Genomic DNA, 14,044 nt, shown 5'->3' on the forward strand with positions numbered 1-14,044 from the left:
GATAACAGCTCTCTCTTATGTGGATCACAGGGTGTGTCTACGTGTAAGTGTCTCACACCTGCCATGAGGAGATATGGTGCATAAATCAACAATTATATGCCTGGGAATTTTACATGCTAATATTTTGCAGAGGTGAATTTATGTCTGCATTCCCAGAGACGTTTTCTGGATGGCCCAAGATATTCAATGACATTTATTTAATTCTAGGTGTCCATGAACAAGCGGTATGTGAATTTCATGGGTGGTGTCTTAGTTTGGGGTCTATAACAAAATACCATGGACCAGGTGACTTTTAGAAAATAAACATGTATTTCTCACAGTTCTGGAGGCTGGAAGTGGGAGATCAGGGCACCAGCAAGGTTGGGCTCCGATGGGGGCCTCTTGCAGCTGCCGACTTCTCACCGTGTCCTCACACTGCGGAGGAAGCAAGAGAGCTCCCGGGACCTCGTTGGTGAGGGCGCTGATCTTTTTGTGAGGCTCCACCCTCCTGACCTCATCATCTCCCGGCGGCTCCAGCTCCTAACACCATCACACTGGGGGTGACAAGCTCAACACAGAACACTGGGGGGACTCATTCAGTCCATTGCAGGTGGTGTAGTGGGAAATATGCCTCCTGCTCTTCAAACATAGAGGCCTTTGAAACGTTACTTGAAGTGCTTATTAACTGCTGTTTGCTGGAGTAAATATCATAGTAAATGGCACCACTTTCCACCCAGAAGATGGACAGGAGACCTGTTATTCTGAACCAGGGGCTCAGGGAGCGTGGGCTCCAGTTAGAGATCCCGGGTGCTGCTGCATGTCCAAGCCACATGATTCCCTTCCTGGCCCTTTCCCTTCCTGGTGCCAGCCACCCTGCTGCTGTTGGGGGTCTGCACTGGCCTGTGCCCTGGGGACCCTCCCCGTCGGCAAGCTGGCTCAGGCCAGTGATGCTCCCTGCCTTTGTGGCAAACAGGCAGTTGGTCCACGGGGAGGCAGCCTTGGAGAAAGGCTGGGTCTCATCAGGCTGAGGGCTCTGGGCTCCTGCATGGTCGGTCCAGCTCCCCAGAACCTGGGCTCCTGCAGAAGCATTTGGAGCTAAAGATTAAAAATGAAAAGAGGACATACCTGTCTGACCTCTTCCTCTACAGCAGCCGTGGGTGCCCCCAGAGCCAGCTGTGGGTGGGAGATGTGGTCCAGGGGCTCAGGTCCTGGCAGCAAATCTCTCAGCTCCCCAGGAATCTCAGCTCTCCCCATTTGGCATCACAGGCTCTGCTAGTCTATTTACAAAATGGGTAACACTTGCCCTCAACCAGAACCCAGCCGCAGTAAAAGTCAGGAGGAGCCCCTTCCTAAAACTTCAATTAGGCCAGGTTCAATGGCTCATGCCTGTAATCCCAGCACTTTGGGAGGCCGAGGTGGGCGGATACCTGAGGTCAGGAGTTTGAGACCAGCCTGGCAAACATGGTGAAATCCTGTATCTACTAAAAAATACAAAAATTAGCCGGGGGTGGTGATGGGCACCTATAATCCCAGCTACTCGGGATGCTGAGGCAGGAGAATTACTTGAACCCGGGAGACGGAGGTTGCAGTGAGCCGACACTGTGCCACTGCAACTCCATCCTGGGCAACACAGTGAGACTCCATCACAAACAAACAAACAAACGACTGCAATTAATGCTTTTAAACTTGGGGATGCAGTTAAGAACTCACTGTGAAGCTGTGTCCATGTTGTTGAATCTAACCCCTGAACCCTGGGACACAGGAAGGGATCCAGGGCTGCTTGGTGAATGGGTGGCCCTGGGCACATATGGGTAAGAGGGTTAGAAAGAGTCCAGTTGCCACTCTAAAAGCTCAGCCACTCACCTGTACAGCCACCCACTCCAACTATTCCTGCATGCGTGTTTTAACAGCATTTCAGCAGAACCAAAATTTGTCAGAAGGAAAGGATGTCTCAGTGTGAGACACATTTGTTACTTCAGCTCTAATTTTTAACACCTAATTCCTATCTGGAAAGTATTTAGCCATTTTAATAATACAAGTTTGTGAAGACTAAATTAAAATGGTAATTGTTGCAAATCATTGCCATTGGAAGGTTTCTCTGTGTCTATTACTAACAGTATGCCTGGAATCACAGCAGGACCAATCCAACGTCTGGCAGATGGGTCTCTGCTCCTCACCGGGTGCCCCTCACCAGTGATGACATCATCTCTGAGCACCTGCCACCTCACCGACTTCAGCATTCAGTGTGGGTTCCGGCATGTGGTCAATGTTCAATACACATTTACTAAAATAACGAATTAATCCTGCATTTGGAGAAATTTTTGTCCAGTTGGGAGACGATCTGTCTGCTTCACTGTTTACCAAACAGAAGTGCTACGGGGAAAAATGCAATGCAGACTGTTCTTTTCAGGGGGACAATCAAGGCTCTCTGGGGAAGGTGGCCATGTGCCTGCACAGAGAGGGATGTGTAGTGCTGAGCTGTGAGGAGGCTGTGGAAAGGGCTTTGCCTGGAGAGTGAATACAGACAACCCACAAGAACCTTGAGCAGCTGCACACAAAGGAAAGCAGTAGACGTGTGTATTAGTCCGTTTTCACGCTGCTGACAAAGACATACCCAAGACTGGGCAATTTATAAAAGAAAGAGGTTTAATTGGACTCACAGTTCCAAGTGGCTGGGGAGAAGGCAAGGAGGAGCAAGTCACGTCTTACATGGATGGCAGCAGGCAAAGGGGGAGCTTGTGCAGGGAGACTCCCATTTTTAAAACCAACATATCCGGTGAGACTTATTCACTATCACGAGAGAACAGCATGGGAAAGACCCACCCTCATGATTCAATTACCTCCTACTGGATCCCTCCTACAACAGGTGGAAATTCAAGATGAGATTTGGGTGGGGACACAGCTAAACCATAGCAACATGTGTGTGCCTGTGTCTGTGCTGTGTGCATGCATGTATGTACCCATGATACATGTGTGTGCCTGTGTGTGTGCATGTACCTGTGATGCATGTGTGTGCCTGAGTGTGCACACATGTACCCGTGATGCCTGTGTGTGTCTGCATGTACATGCATGTACCTGTGATACATGTGCCTGTGTGTGTGCATATACCTGTGATGCATGTGTGTGCCTGAGTGTGCATGCATGTACCCATGAGGCATGTGTGTGCGTGTCTTGCTGTGTGCATATGTGTATGTACCTGTGATGCATGTGTATGCTGTGTGTATGCGTGCATGCACCAGTGATGCATACATGTGCCTGTGCCTTGCTGTGTGCATGCACGTGTGTACTTATGATACATATGTATGCCTGTGTGCACATATGTGTGTGACTGTGCTAGTGCTTGGCTTGGAAGGAGACAGAGTGGGAGCAGTAGGGAGAGAAGGAAGGACACAACTTACATTGACTCCAGGACCGTCAAAGTAACCTTCACACCTTTAGTCACTTTCCTTAGAACTGTGTACACAGGTCGTAGAAGAGGATGCTATTTCGGAAACAAAACGTGGAGTGCTCTGTTTGCCCCCCTCTCCTTTAAAGACCCCTCCTAATGTCCATCACGAGTGCAGAGCAGGCTTAATCCAGGACCCGGCGAAGCCAGAAAGGCCCTTTCTCCAGGAGGGTTTGGTAGGAGGAAGTAAGGAAACCCTGGGAAGTGGGGCCCGAGTCAGCCAGCAGCATCTTCAAGTCCCGCGAGGGCCCCTAACCTCTTCTCCCTCCGTGCTCAGTGGGCAGGGTCTCCTCTAGGGGAGGGGCCTCATGTCATCCCATCCTGCCCCGCCATAGACTGTGGTCACAGCTTCACTCCACAGCCAGACACACCCACAGGCCATGGGCTCCACACTCCATTATTAGAAAAATAATTACGCACATCTTGGCTAAACTCCAAGCGAGCTGTCCAAAGTGGGCCTTCTAATTAGCATGATCTCTAATTCCACCAGAGGAAGAGCTGATTTTCCATTCCTGGAGATGCAGTCACCCGGAATCATCACAGAAAAAAAAATGCCTGAGATTTTGTCTTATTGCAAGATTCAAGAGTCTAATTCCAACTTACTGTGGAAATAAAACGTATCTTAAGTTATGAAGGAGTTTAATCAAGACATAACCTTAGGCTTTCAGTAAGTGAATTGTTCTGGTCGCTGTATTCAGGGCCCTGTGACATGGGCTTACCCGACGTTTCCCTTGTCATCACTTTTGCACCATTCAGGTCACTGTACAGAAACACACACATGTCCACACACAGGAACACGCACCCACATACATGCACCAGCTCTTAAAAATATACATATTCTGCTGCTTCTTATGTTTTTTCTAAAGGGAACTCCAGTTCCACTCCTGTTTCCGCAATCCCTGTGTGATGCCAGTAGCAGGGACGCCTGTGTCAATCACTCCCTGCCAGACAGAGGCCAAGCCACTATGCAGTGCGGCTGTGCCTCCTTCATCCTGTGTCTCCAACACCAAAACGTGCCTCCTCATCCCTGGAGGGTGTTAAGAACATATTTATTTAATGGGCAGAACTTTGGCCTGACTCAAGTGGATCCTATTCTTCGGCCTACTCCACCTGTGGGAGGTGTAAACATCCCACCTGACTTATGGACAGATAGCCGCTCTGCATAGGAGGCTCGCCCAGCCGCAGCCTTGACCAACGTGAACCAAAAAACAGCAGCAAGCCTCAACCGCCTTGAGGCCCTAGGCCCGTTCAGCAAGTTCACAACTGACGGGGAGTTGAGGAGGGTGCAGGGGGCAATGGAGGCCTCCATTTTTTCCGCAGAGGCAGCGGAACGTGCAGAAGGCAGGGCTGCTCGTCAGGGTCCCTCCTCCTGGGCCTCCCCCCACTGCCTGATTTCTGGAAGCCTCAGTGTTCAATAATTCAGGAGAAGTGCGAATCAGCATATCTTACAGCATATTTGATGTGCAGCAAACAGACTGCAGACGGCTGCATTTCAGTTTGCCCCTTTGTTGCCAATGAAAGCCCAACAAACACCGTGAGAGACCGTGCTCGCCAACGCCCAGTCCCTGCGCCTCAGCTCCTCGGGAGGGGTACAGCCTCCTGCTGGCGCCCCCCTCCCCTCCATTGTTCTTTCTGTATCATTTACCTGGGATCAAGTGACTTTCTCCATCCCGAGAATAAGGGCTCGGCTCCGTTTTCAGGCCTCTTCTGATCTCCGGAGCTAATTGGCTCAGGTGTAAACCAAGCCAGCAGGGCTGGGGCTTTGAAGTGAGTCAGCCGCGCAGCGCGCTCGGGAACATCCCTGTCTGCGTGTCAAATACCAGCCGGCCGGGCCCGCTGCTCAGGCCCGCTAATAAAAACGCCGTCCATCGAGGGGTAGCACAAGGCTCACATCCATGCGGGTGCTTTATTGCGAGCTCGTCATTAACTTTGCAGGCTGGGCCTGGAATGCAATCCAACCCGTTTTTAATGAGAGGGGGTGTCCGTGCCCCTGTGTGCGAGTGGCCCAGGGTGACACCGGCTGTTTCTTCTCTACATATGGAGCCACCTAGGCTTTGATCAATAATGCTGTTTCGCTTTGAAAGGGGGCTCATTTTGTAAGGATGTGGCGGAAAGGCCTCCCCGCCCCTGCGCCTGTGGTCTGTGTGTCCAGCACGTGCAGTGATGGAAAGGTCAGTCCCCAGCACCCGAGGACACTTGCTGTGTTGCCCAGCACCACCTATTCTCAGACGCTTTAAAGAGGGCACCCCCCGCGGGGCCCACGCCTCAGTCTGTGTTTGGGTTATTAATGCAATAGCTGCTTTAAAAAGAACGAAAGCAAAAAGGGCAGCTGACGCCTTCAGACTCTGATTTTGCAGATTCCCTTTGTTTTTAATATGCAAACCTATGGAATGGAAATGAGGTGAGGAATAATGTCCTTTCTCAAGCCTCCCTGTGACTTCCGGAAGTGTCCACATGACTTACTCATGCTATGCATTGTGCCACAGCCTGAGCTTCTGTTCCTGTTTCGTCTCTGATCTGTGGGCTTCTGACCACCTGGATCCAGGCTGAACACACGGCTCCTTTCAGAATTGTGCATGTTGGCTGAGTGTTTTGAGAAACTGAACATCCGTTCACATAATGACATGATACGTTACAGAACGGACACACGTTCTAAAGTTATCCAAACTGTGGTCACATCGGTCTTCACTCACCTTTGCCTCGGGGACTGCAAACACCCAGGCCCTGGATACATAAATGTGCTTGGGGACATTTGGTTGCTGCATTCCTGTGCTTGGGCTGCCAGGACAAAACGCCACAGACGGGGCCTTAAACAAGACGTTTATTCTCTCACAGTTCTGGAAGCTGCAACCCCAGGGTAAGGTGTCTGCAGGGCTGGTTCCTCCAGAGGCCTCTCTCCTGGGCTTGTAGACTGCATCTGTCTTCCTGGGTCCTCACGGCGTTGTTGTCCCTGCATGTCTGTGTCCTAATTTCTCTTTTCTTCTAAGGACACCACTGGATTGGATTAAGGCCTGTCTGTATAATCTCATTTTCAGGTAATTACCTATTTACTCTGTCTTCAAATACAGTCAGCGTTTGAGGTGCTGGGAGTGAGGACGTCAAAGTGTGAATTTTGGGGGAACCGATTCAACCCATCACCGTGGTCAGAGTGGAGAAACACTAACTTTGGTGAAACACAACCCAACTGTGAGGTAGTTGTGGGTTCCTTCCGCTAAGGGGGGAAAACTCGCACAATGACAGGACCCAAGGAGAGGCCCTGGGCGGTGGCACCCAGAGGGCTGTATGCCTGTCCAAGTGTAGAAGGGTCCAAGTGCATGTGCTCCAGAGCCCCCCAGGGACTGGGATTAAATTTTAGGGAGATTTGGAATCCTACAGCCCAAACCTCACGGATTGCCGCCTGCCTCCCGGGAAGGACGGCTGATAAACAGGGAAAGGGAGCTCATTTTTCCTGTGATTGCTGTAGTTCATGGAAAGATCCAGCTACCAACTGACCTGGCACCAGCAGCTCCTCCTGCAGCCGGGACGGGCCTTGTCTGGGCCACAGCAGCCCTGGCAGGAGGCATTGGTGGTTGTGGGCCGGTGTCTGTGGGCCGCAGCCTACTGTCACTACCTGTTTAGGATGCCGGTGTTAAAGCTGCTGATTTGGGCGCCAGCATCAGAAACAACCCCAGGGGATGGACAGAGAAAAAGTAGGCCCCAGAGAGTCGTCCCAAGGTACTCACGTGAGGCAAGGCGTGCCAGGGACCCCCAGCGAGAGCCAGGAGGAGTTTGCCCAGGGAGGGACAATCATACTCCCTTGTGCCTATGGCCCGTTCCACCCACCAATCTGGAAGACTTGGGATACAGCCTGCAAATCCTGCCCACCACTGGACAGCTCCCATCATCAGTGTTATGTCAAAAGCATATTTTCCTCTTTAGTTGTGGCAGAGGGTTGGAGAATCCCAGGCCGCTGGGCCCCTTTTCCTTGGCAGTCCTGCTCCCGCCGGAGAAGATGCTGCACTTCCGGCGGTTGTGCGCGCCTCGGCTTGCCTGTCTGCCTTCTGACTCCTTGCAGTTTGAGATGAGGAGAGGGGAAGGTGGCAGTAAAGAAGCAGTGGGTAATTACGGTGCAGAAATTAGAAATGTCTCTGGAGACACAGACACAATAAAAACAAAATAAAATACACTGCCAGGAGAAACAGCTCTGCACAAAAACACGAGAAACCTTGGTGGAGAATCTTCAGAGAACCAGAAATAAGGAGGTGTCAAAGAACAGAGACTAATGAAAATTTACTTTGTGTAGCACTTTGCTTTGCTTTCCTATTGGTAGACATAACACATATTGCTGTTCCTATGAGAAATGCTTATGTAGAGCATTCAAACTCAAAAGTCAGCAGGATCTAATTGAAAGATTCAGTGGTGGCTACATGGAAAATAAAATGCACACACACACACACACACATAATGAACTGAAGTTCTGACATGAATGTTTGTTGATCTTTTATTTACATTAATAAGACAAAAGTGAAACAGCGGAAACATATGTTGGGACTTGTTCATCAATGCAACAATGAGAGCAACTTCTTTGCTGAATTTTGCGGTAGTTTTTGAATATTGAAAGAATACTTCCTTAGATTTCTGTGCCATTCACAATGTAATAGCTGTAGAAACACCACATCTTAAAGTGATATCTGCGTTATTGCCATTTATCCATTACTCTTTCAAGTCTAGATGATCAAAAAACAATAAATCCAGCCTGATGCATAGCACTTGTCAATTTTGGTAGCATGAATGCTTTCACCATGGCAGATTTCCAGCCATTGTGTGGCGTCCAGTTCGGAGTTAGCTGCATGGACCCACTGTTAAGCCTCCTTCCACTCTGTAGCTGTGAGATGCAAATAACCTCAATTTAATTTTAAGTTCTCCTATTGGTAGCCCTTATGAAAAATTATACAAAATTGTGATGCAAATAAAATAATTATGCACTTGGATATTAAGAAAAACTTTATTTTCCTTCCATAAGCAATGTATTTTAAATATAGTTGAGATCTTTATTATAACTGTAACTAATGCATTTTCCTCCAACTTGCATACATTTCTCTTTCTTGGTCATTAGAATACAGATCTCATTGAAATTCTTGATGCCACATCGTGAGCCTGCAAACTTTCCAGAGGTGCTTTGAAGACTCGCACCTCGTGCCCTCTTGACATTTCCAGGGAAAACTGTGGCCATCGTCTCAGCAAAACAGTTTAAATATCTCGTCCTCAGTTTTTAATTATTACTGAGGAAGAAAGCCTGGGGAGTGAGGAACTACTTTAAGTGTCCAACCTTACCCCAAAGCACTGCTAATTAGAGCGCCTCGTTAAATGACTGCTCCGAACACAGTGGGGCTGGATGTAGGAGAGGGCACCGCAGACAAAAAGAAAAAAAAATGAGCAGACACAGCTGGAGCATGTTACCACCATGCCCGGTTCTGTCAGGTGGTGCAGAATTAGAATAAACATGGGGCTTTACAATGGCTTATTTACACTTTAGAAAACCGTTTCACATCGAAATAGCATCTAACAAGGTCGTGGCACCTATGCCGCTTTCCCATATAACTGCTAAAGTTTGGTGATGGCTGCTATTCTGGACTGTCTGCATGTTTTAATATTCAGCACCTCCTGAGACCTGAGCCCAGTGTCAGGATTGCTAGGAAATGGCAGCGAGCCCAGGGCGCAGCCCGGGCTGGACCCGTCACAATTTGCATGTGTGTTCCACAGATCCGTCAGAATGACTGTGAAGCCCGGGTTTCTCCAAGTTCAGTGACGTTTGAAAGAAAGATGTTGAGTGTGTCACAAAACGGTGGTGTTCCTTAGCACCCTGAGCGGAGGTGGGAGGTGACTCATGAAAAGACTCCCGCTTGTGGAAACCGCCAGTCTTCCTTGCCTGCCTTCCAGTGGACCGTCCAGAACACCAGGGACTCCGCAACGCAGGGTGCACAATGACAGTGGCACCAAGCGCCTCCTGTGGCCCTTCCTGTGAGTGCTGGGGTGTCACAGCAACCCCGCTACTTCACAGATGGGGAGACGGAGCCAGAGAGGTCAAGGGGGGTGCTCACGGTCAGATAACAAAATCTTGAGTTTATTAGGAAGCCTGTCAGCCACCTTCCTGCCTCAGAAAGAAAGTCTTTTTGAGGACATGACTCTATGGAAACGCCCAATTCTGGACACAATGAGAACACTAATCTCCTTTCTCTGGATTTCATAAGCACAAGCCAAGGGACATGATATTTCTATTCTCAGCTCACTGACCCTCCAGGGGCTTTGGGGACACTTTTAAAAATCACATGCAATCCACAGCGGTCACAGATCTCAGAGGGATCTTTTGGTTTTCATCAATTTATTTGTTTGTGTTTAAATATGAGCATTACCATGTGACACTGTCAAGGAATCGAAGACAAGGACCTTTGTATTGATTGCTTTGCACATAGAAGGAGTTCAGTAAGAATGGAAATTCAGAGATGCCTGTATATGAGTCCCACCACACAGGTGTGGGCTCTCCTAGACAGAAAAAAAGCATTTGGTCATGGTGCAAAAATGACTTTTCTGGACTTCTGTGTTACATACCAGCGGCTCTGCTGTATCCATAGGGGTCTGTTTCTCCACATACCACCAGGACATCATTATAATGCCACACACTTCTCACCTGGCCTGGCTTCTCCTGAGGACACCATTATAATGAGTCTCCCTGCATGACTTTGCAAGGATTATTTTTTAAGAAGCTTAGAGTTCATTACAGACATTATCCTGCAAATTCTCCAAGCACCCAGAGAAGTATATTAATATATTTATTCCTCTTTTCCAAGCCACAGAGAAGAGCTTTGCCTGAGAAGGGGGTTTGTCCGTTGCCAGACTAATGCTCAATTCAGTTCCCAGGTAATTCAACCTAAATAACCAATATGGGTGGGCGATCCCAGCCTAAAACAAGATTTCTCTAGGTATTATGTTTTGGTCTGAGATTTCCAGAATTCTTTTCACTCTCCATTGTGTGTTTTTCATATGCAGATAACACATCAGTAATTTCTGATTCAGTGCCACTGCTTTACAACTTGCAATCAGGCTAAATATTCGTTTTCTTTTTTGTTTCTTAAACTTTTATTTTAAGTTCAGGGGTACATGTGCAGGTGTGTTATATAGAGAAACTCCTGTCATGGGGGTTTGTTGTACAGATTATTTCATCACCCAGGTACTAAGCCTAGTACCCAATAGTTATTTTTTCTGATTCTCTCCCTCCCCCCACCCTCCACCCTCAGGTAGGCCCCATTGTGTGTTGTCCCCCTCTTTGGGTTCATATGTTCTCATCACTTAGCTTCTGCTTGTAAGTGAGAACATGGAGTATTTGGTTTTCTGTTCCTGCATTAGTTTGCTAAGGATAATAGCCTCCAGCTCCACCCATGTTCTTGCAAAGAACATGATCTCATTCTTTCTTATAACTGCATAGTATTCCATGGTGTATATGTACCACATTTTCTTTATTCAGTCTACCACTGATGGGCATTTAGGTTAATTCCATGTCTGCTATTGTGGATAGTGCAGTGATGGACATATATGTGCATGTGTCTTTATAACAGAACAATTTATATTCCTTTGGGTATATACCCTCTAATGGGATTTCTGGGTCGAATGGTAGTTCTGTTTTTAGCTCCTTGAGAAATCACCACACTGCCTTACACAAAGGTTGAACTAATTTACACTCCCACCAACAATGTATAAGCTGTGCAACCTAGCCAGAATCTGCTTTTTTTTTTTTTTTTTTTTTTGCCATTTTATTATAGCCATTCTGACTGGTGTGAGATGGTATCTCATTGTGGTTTTGATGTGCATTTCTCTAATGATCAGTAATATTAAACTTTTTCATATGCTTGTTGGCTGCATGCATGTCTTCTTTTGAAAAGTGTCTGTTTATGTCCTTTGCCCACTTTTAATGTCATTGGTTGACTTTTGCTTGTTAATTTGTTTAAGTTCCTTATAGATGCAGAATATTAGACCTTAGTCAGGTGCATAGTTTGCAAATATTTTCTCCCATTCTGTAGAGTGTCTGTTTACTCTGTTGATACTTTCTTTTGCTGTGCAGAAGCTCTTAAGCTTAATTAGATCTCAATTTTTAATTTTTGCTTTTGTTGCAATTGCTTGTGGCATCCTCGTGATAAAATCTTTCCCAGTTCTTATGTTTAGAATGGTATTGCCTAGGTTGTCTTCCAAGATTTTTATAATTTTGGGTTGTACGTTTAAGTCTTTAATTCATCCTGAGTTGATTTTTGTATATAATGTAAGGGAGGGGTCGAGTTTTAATCTTCTGTATATGACTAGCTAGATATGCCAGCACCATTTATTGAATAGGGAATCTTTTTCCCATTGCTTGTTTTTGTCAGATTTGTAGAAAATCAGATAGTTGTAGTTGGGCAGTCTTATTTCTGGGTTCTTTATTCTGTTCCATTGGCCTCTGTATCTGTTTTTGTACCAGTATCATGCTGTTTTGGTAAATGTAGCCTTGTAGTACAGCTTGAAGTCAGATGCTGTGATGCTTCCAGCTTTGTTCTTTTGCTTAGGATTGCCTTGGATATTTGGGCTCTTTTTTGGTTCCATATGAATTTTAAAACAGTTTTCTAGTTCTGTGAAGAATATCATTGGTAGTTTGATAGGAATAACATTGAATCTGTAAATTGCTTTGAGCAGATGGCCATTTTAATGATATAGATTCTTCCTATTCATGAACATAGAATGTTTCTCCATTTGTTTTTGTCATGTCTGGTTTCTTTAGACAATATTTTGTAATTCTTATTGTAGAGATCTTTAACCTCCCTGTTTAGCTGTATTCCTTGGTATTTTATTTTTTTGTGGCAGTTGTGAATGGGATTGCATGTCTGATTTGGCTCTTGGCTTGGCTGTTTTTGGTATATAGGAATGCTACTGATTTTGTATGTTGACTTTGTATCCTAAAACTTTGCTGAAGTTGTTTATCAGCTGAAAAAACTTTGGGCCAATGATATGGGGTTTTCTAGGTATAGAATCATGCTGTCTGCAAACAAGGATTGTTTGATTTCCTTTCTTCCTATTTGGATGCCCTTTATTTCTTTCTCTTGCCTAATTTCTGTAGCCAGGTCTCTCAGTACTTTGCTGAATAGGAGTGGTGAGAGAAGGAATACTTGTCTTGTGCTAGTTTTCAAGGGAAATACTTCCAGCTTTTGTTCATTCAGTATAATGTTGGCCGTGGGTTTGTCATAGATGGCACTTAGTATTTTGAGGTGTATTTATTCAATACCTAGATTATTGAGAGTTTTTAACATGAAGTGATGTTAAATTTTATTGAAAACTTTTTCTACGTCTATTGAGATGATTATGTGATTTTTGTCTTTAGTTCTGTTTATGTGATGAATCATATTTATTGGTTTGCATATATGTTGAACCAACCTCGCAACCCAGGGATAAAGTCTACTTTAGCGTGGTAGATTAGTTTTTTTGATGTGCTGCTAGATTCTGTTTGCAAGTATTTTGCTGAGGATTTTTGCATCAATGTTCATTAAGGATATTGGTCTGAAGTTTTCTTTTATTGTCCCTCCTCCTCAATTTTTAAAATATAGTTTCAGTTGAAATGGTACCATCTCTTCTTTATACATCTGGTAGAATTTGGCTGTGAATTTTTCTGGTCCTGAGCTATTTTTGGTTGGCAGGATATTTATTACTGATTCAGTTTTAGAACTTATGATTGGTCTGTTCAGAGAATCAATTTCTTCCTGCTTCAGTCTTGGGAAGGTGTATGTTTCCAGGAATTTATTCATTTCTTCTAGGTTTTCTCGTTTGCGTGCATATAGGTTTTCATAGCAGTATTTGGTGGTTGTTTGTATGTCTGTCGGGTTGGTGGTAACATCCCCTTTGTCATTTTTTTTCTGTTTTTTTTTTTTTTTTTTTTTGAGTCAGAGTCTTGCTCTGTCACCCTGGCTGGAGTGCAATGATGCAATCTCTGCTCACTGCAGCCTCTGCCTCCGAGATTCAAGTGATTCTCCTGCCTCAGCCTCCTGAGTAGCTGCAATTACAGGCACCTGCCACCACACCTAATTGTTTTGTATTTTTAGTAGAGATGGAGTTTCACCATGTTGGCCAGGCTAGTCTCGAACTCCTGACCTCAGGTGATCCACCTGCCTTGGCCTCCCAAAGTGCTGGGATTATAGGCATGAGCCACGGCACCTGGCCCCTTTCTAATTGTGTATTTGGACTTCTTTCTCTTTGTATTAGTCTAGCTAGTGGCATATCTTATTGATTCTTTTTTCAAACTAACAACTGGATTCATCAATCTTTTGAATTGTTTTTTGTGTCTCAGTCTCCTTCAGTTGGGATTGGTTTGCTCTTGCTTCTCATTTCTTTTAGTTGTGATGTTAAATTGTTAATTTGAGATTTTTCTAACTTTTTGATGTGGCATTTAGTGCTATAAATTTTCTCTTAACTCTGCAATGGCTGTGTTCCAAAGATGCTGTGTTGCAAAGACACTTTTGTATGTTTTTTCTCATTAGTTTCAAACAACTTAATTTCTTCCTTAATTTCATTATTTTCCTTAATTTCACATTCAAAAATCATTCAGGAACAGGTTGTTTAATTTCCATG

Source organism: Pongo abelii, chromosome 4, assembly GCF_028885655.2.
Source record: "Pongo abelii isolate AG06213 chromosome 4, NHGRI_mPonAbe1-v2.0_pri, whole genome shotgun sequence".
Classification (NCBI taxonomy): domain Eukaryota; kingdom Metazoa; phylum Chordata; class Mammalia; order Primates; family Hominidae; genus Pongo; species Pongo abelii.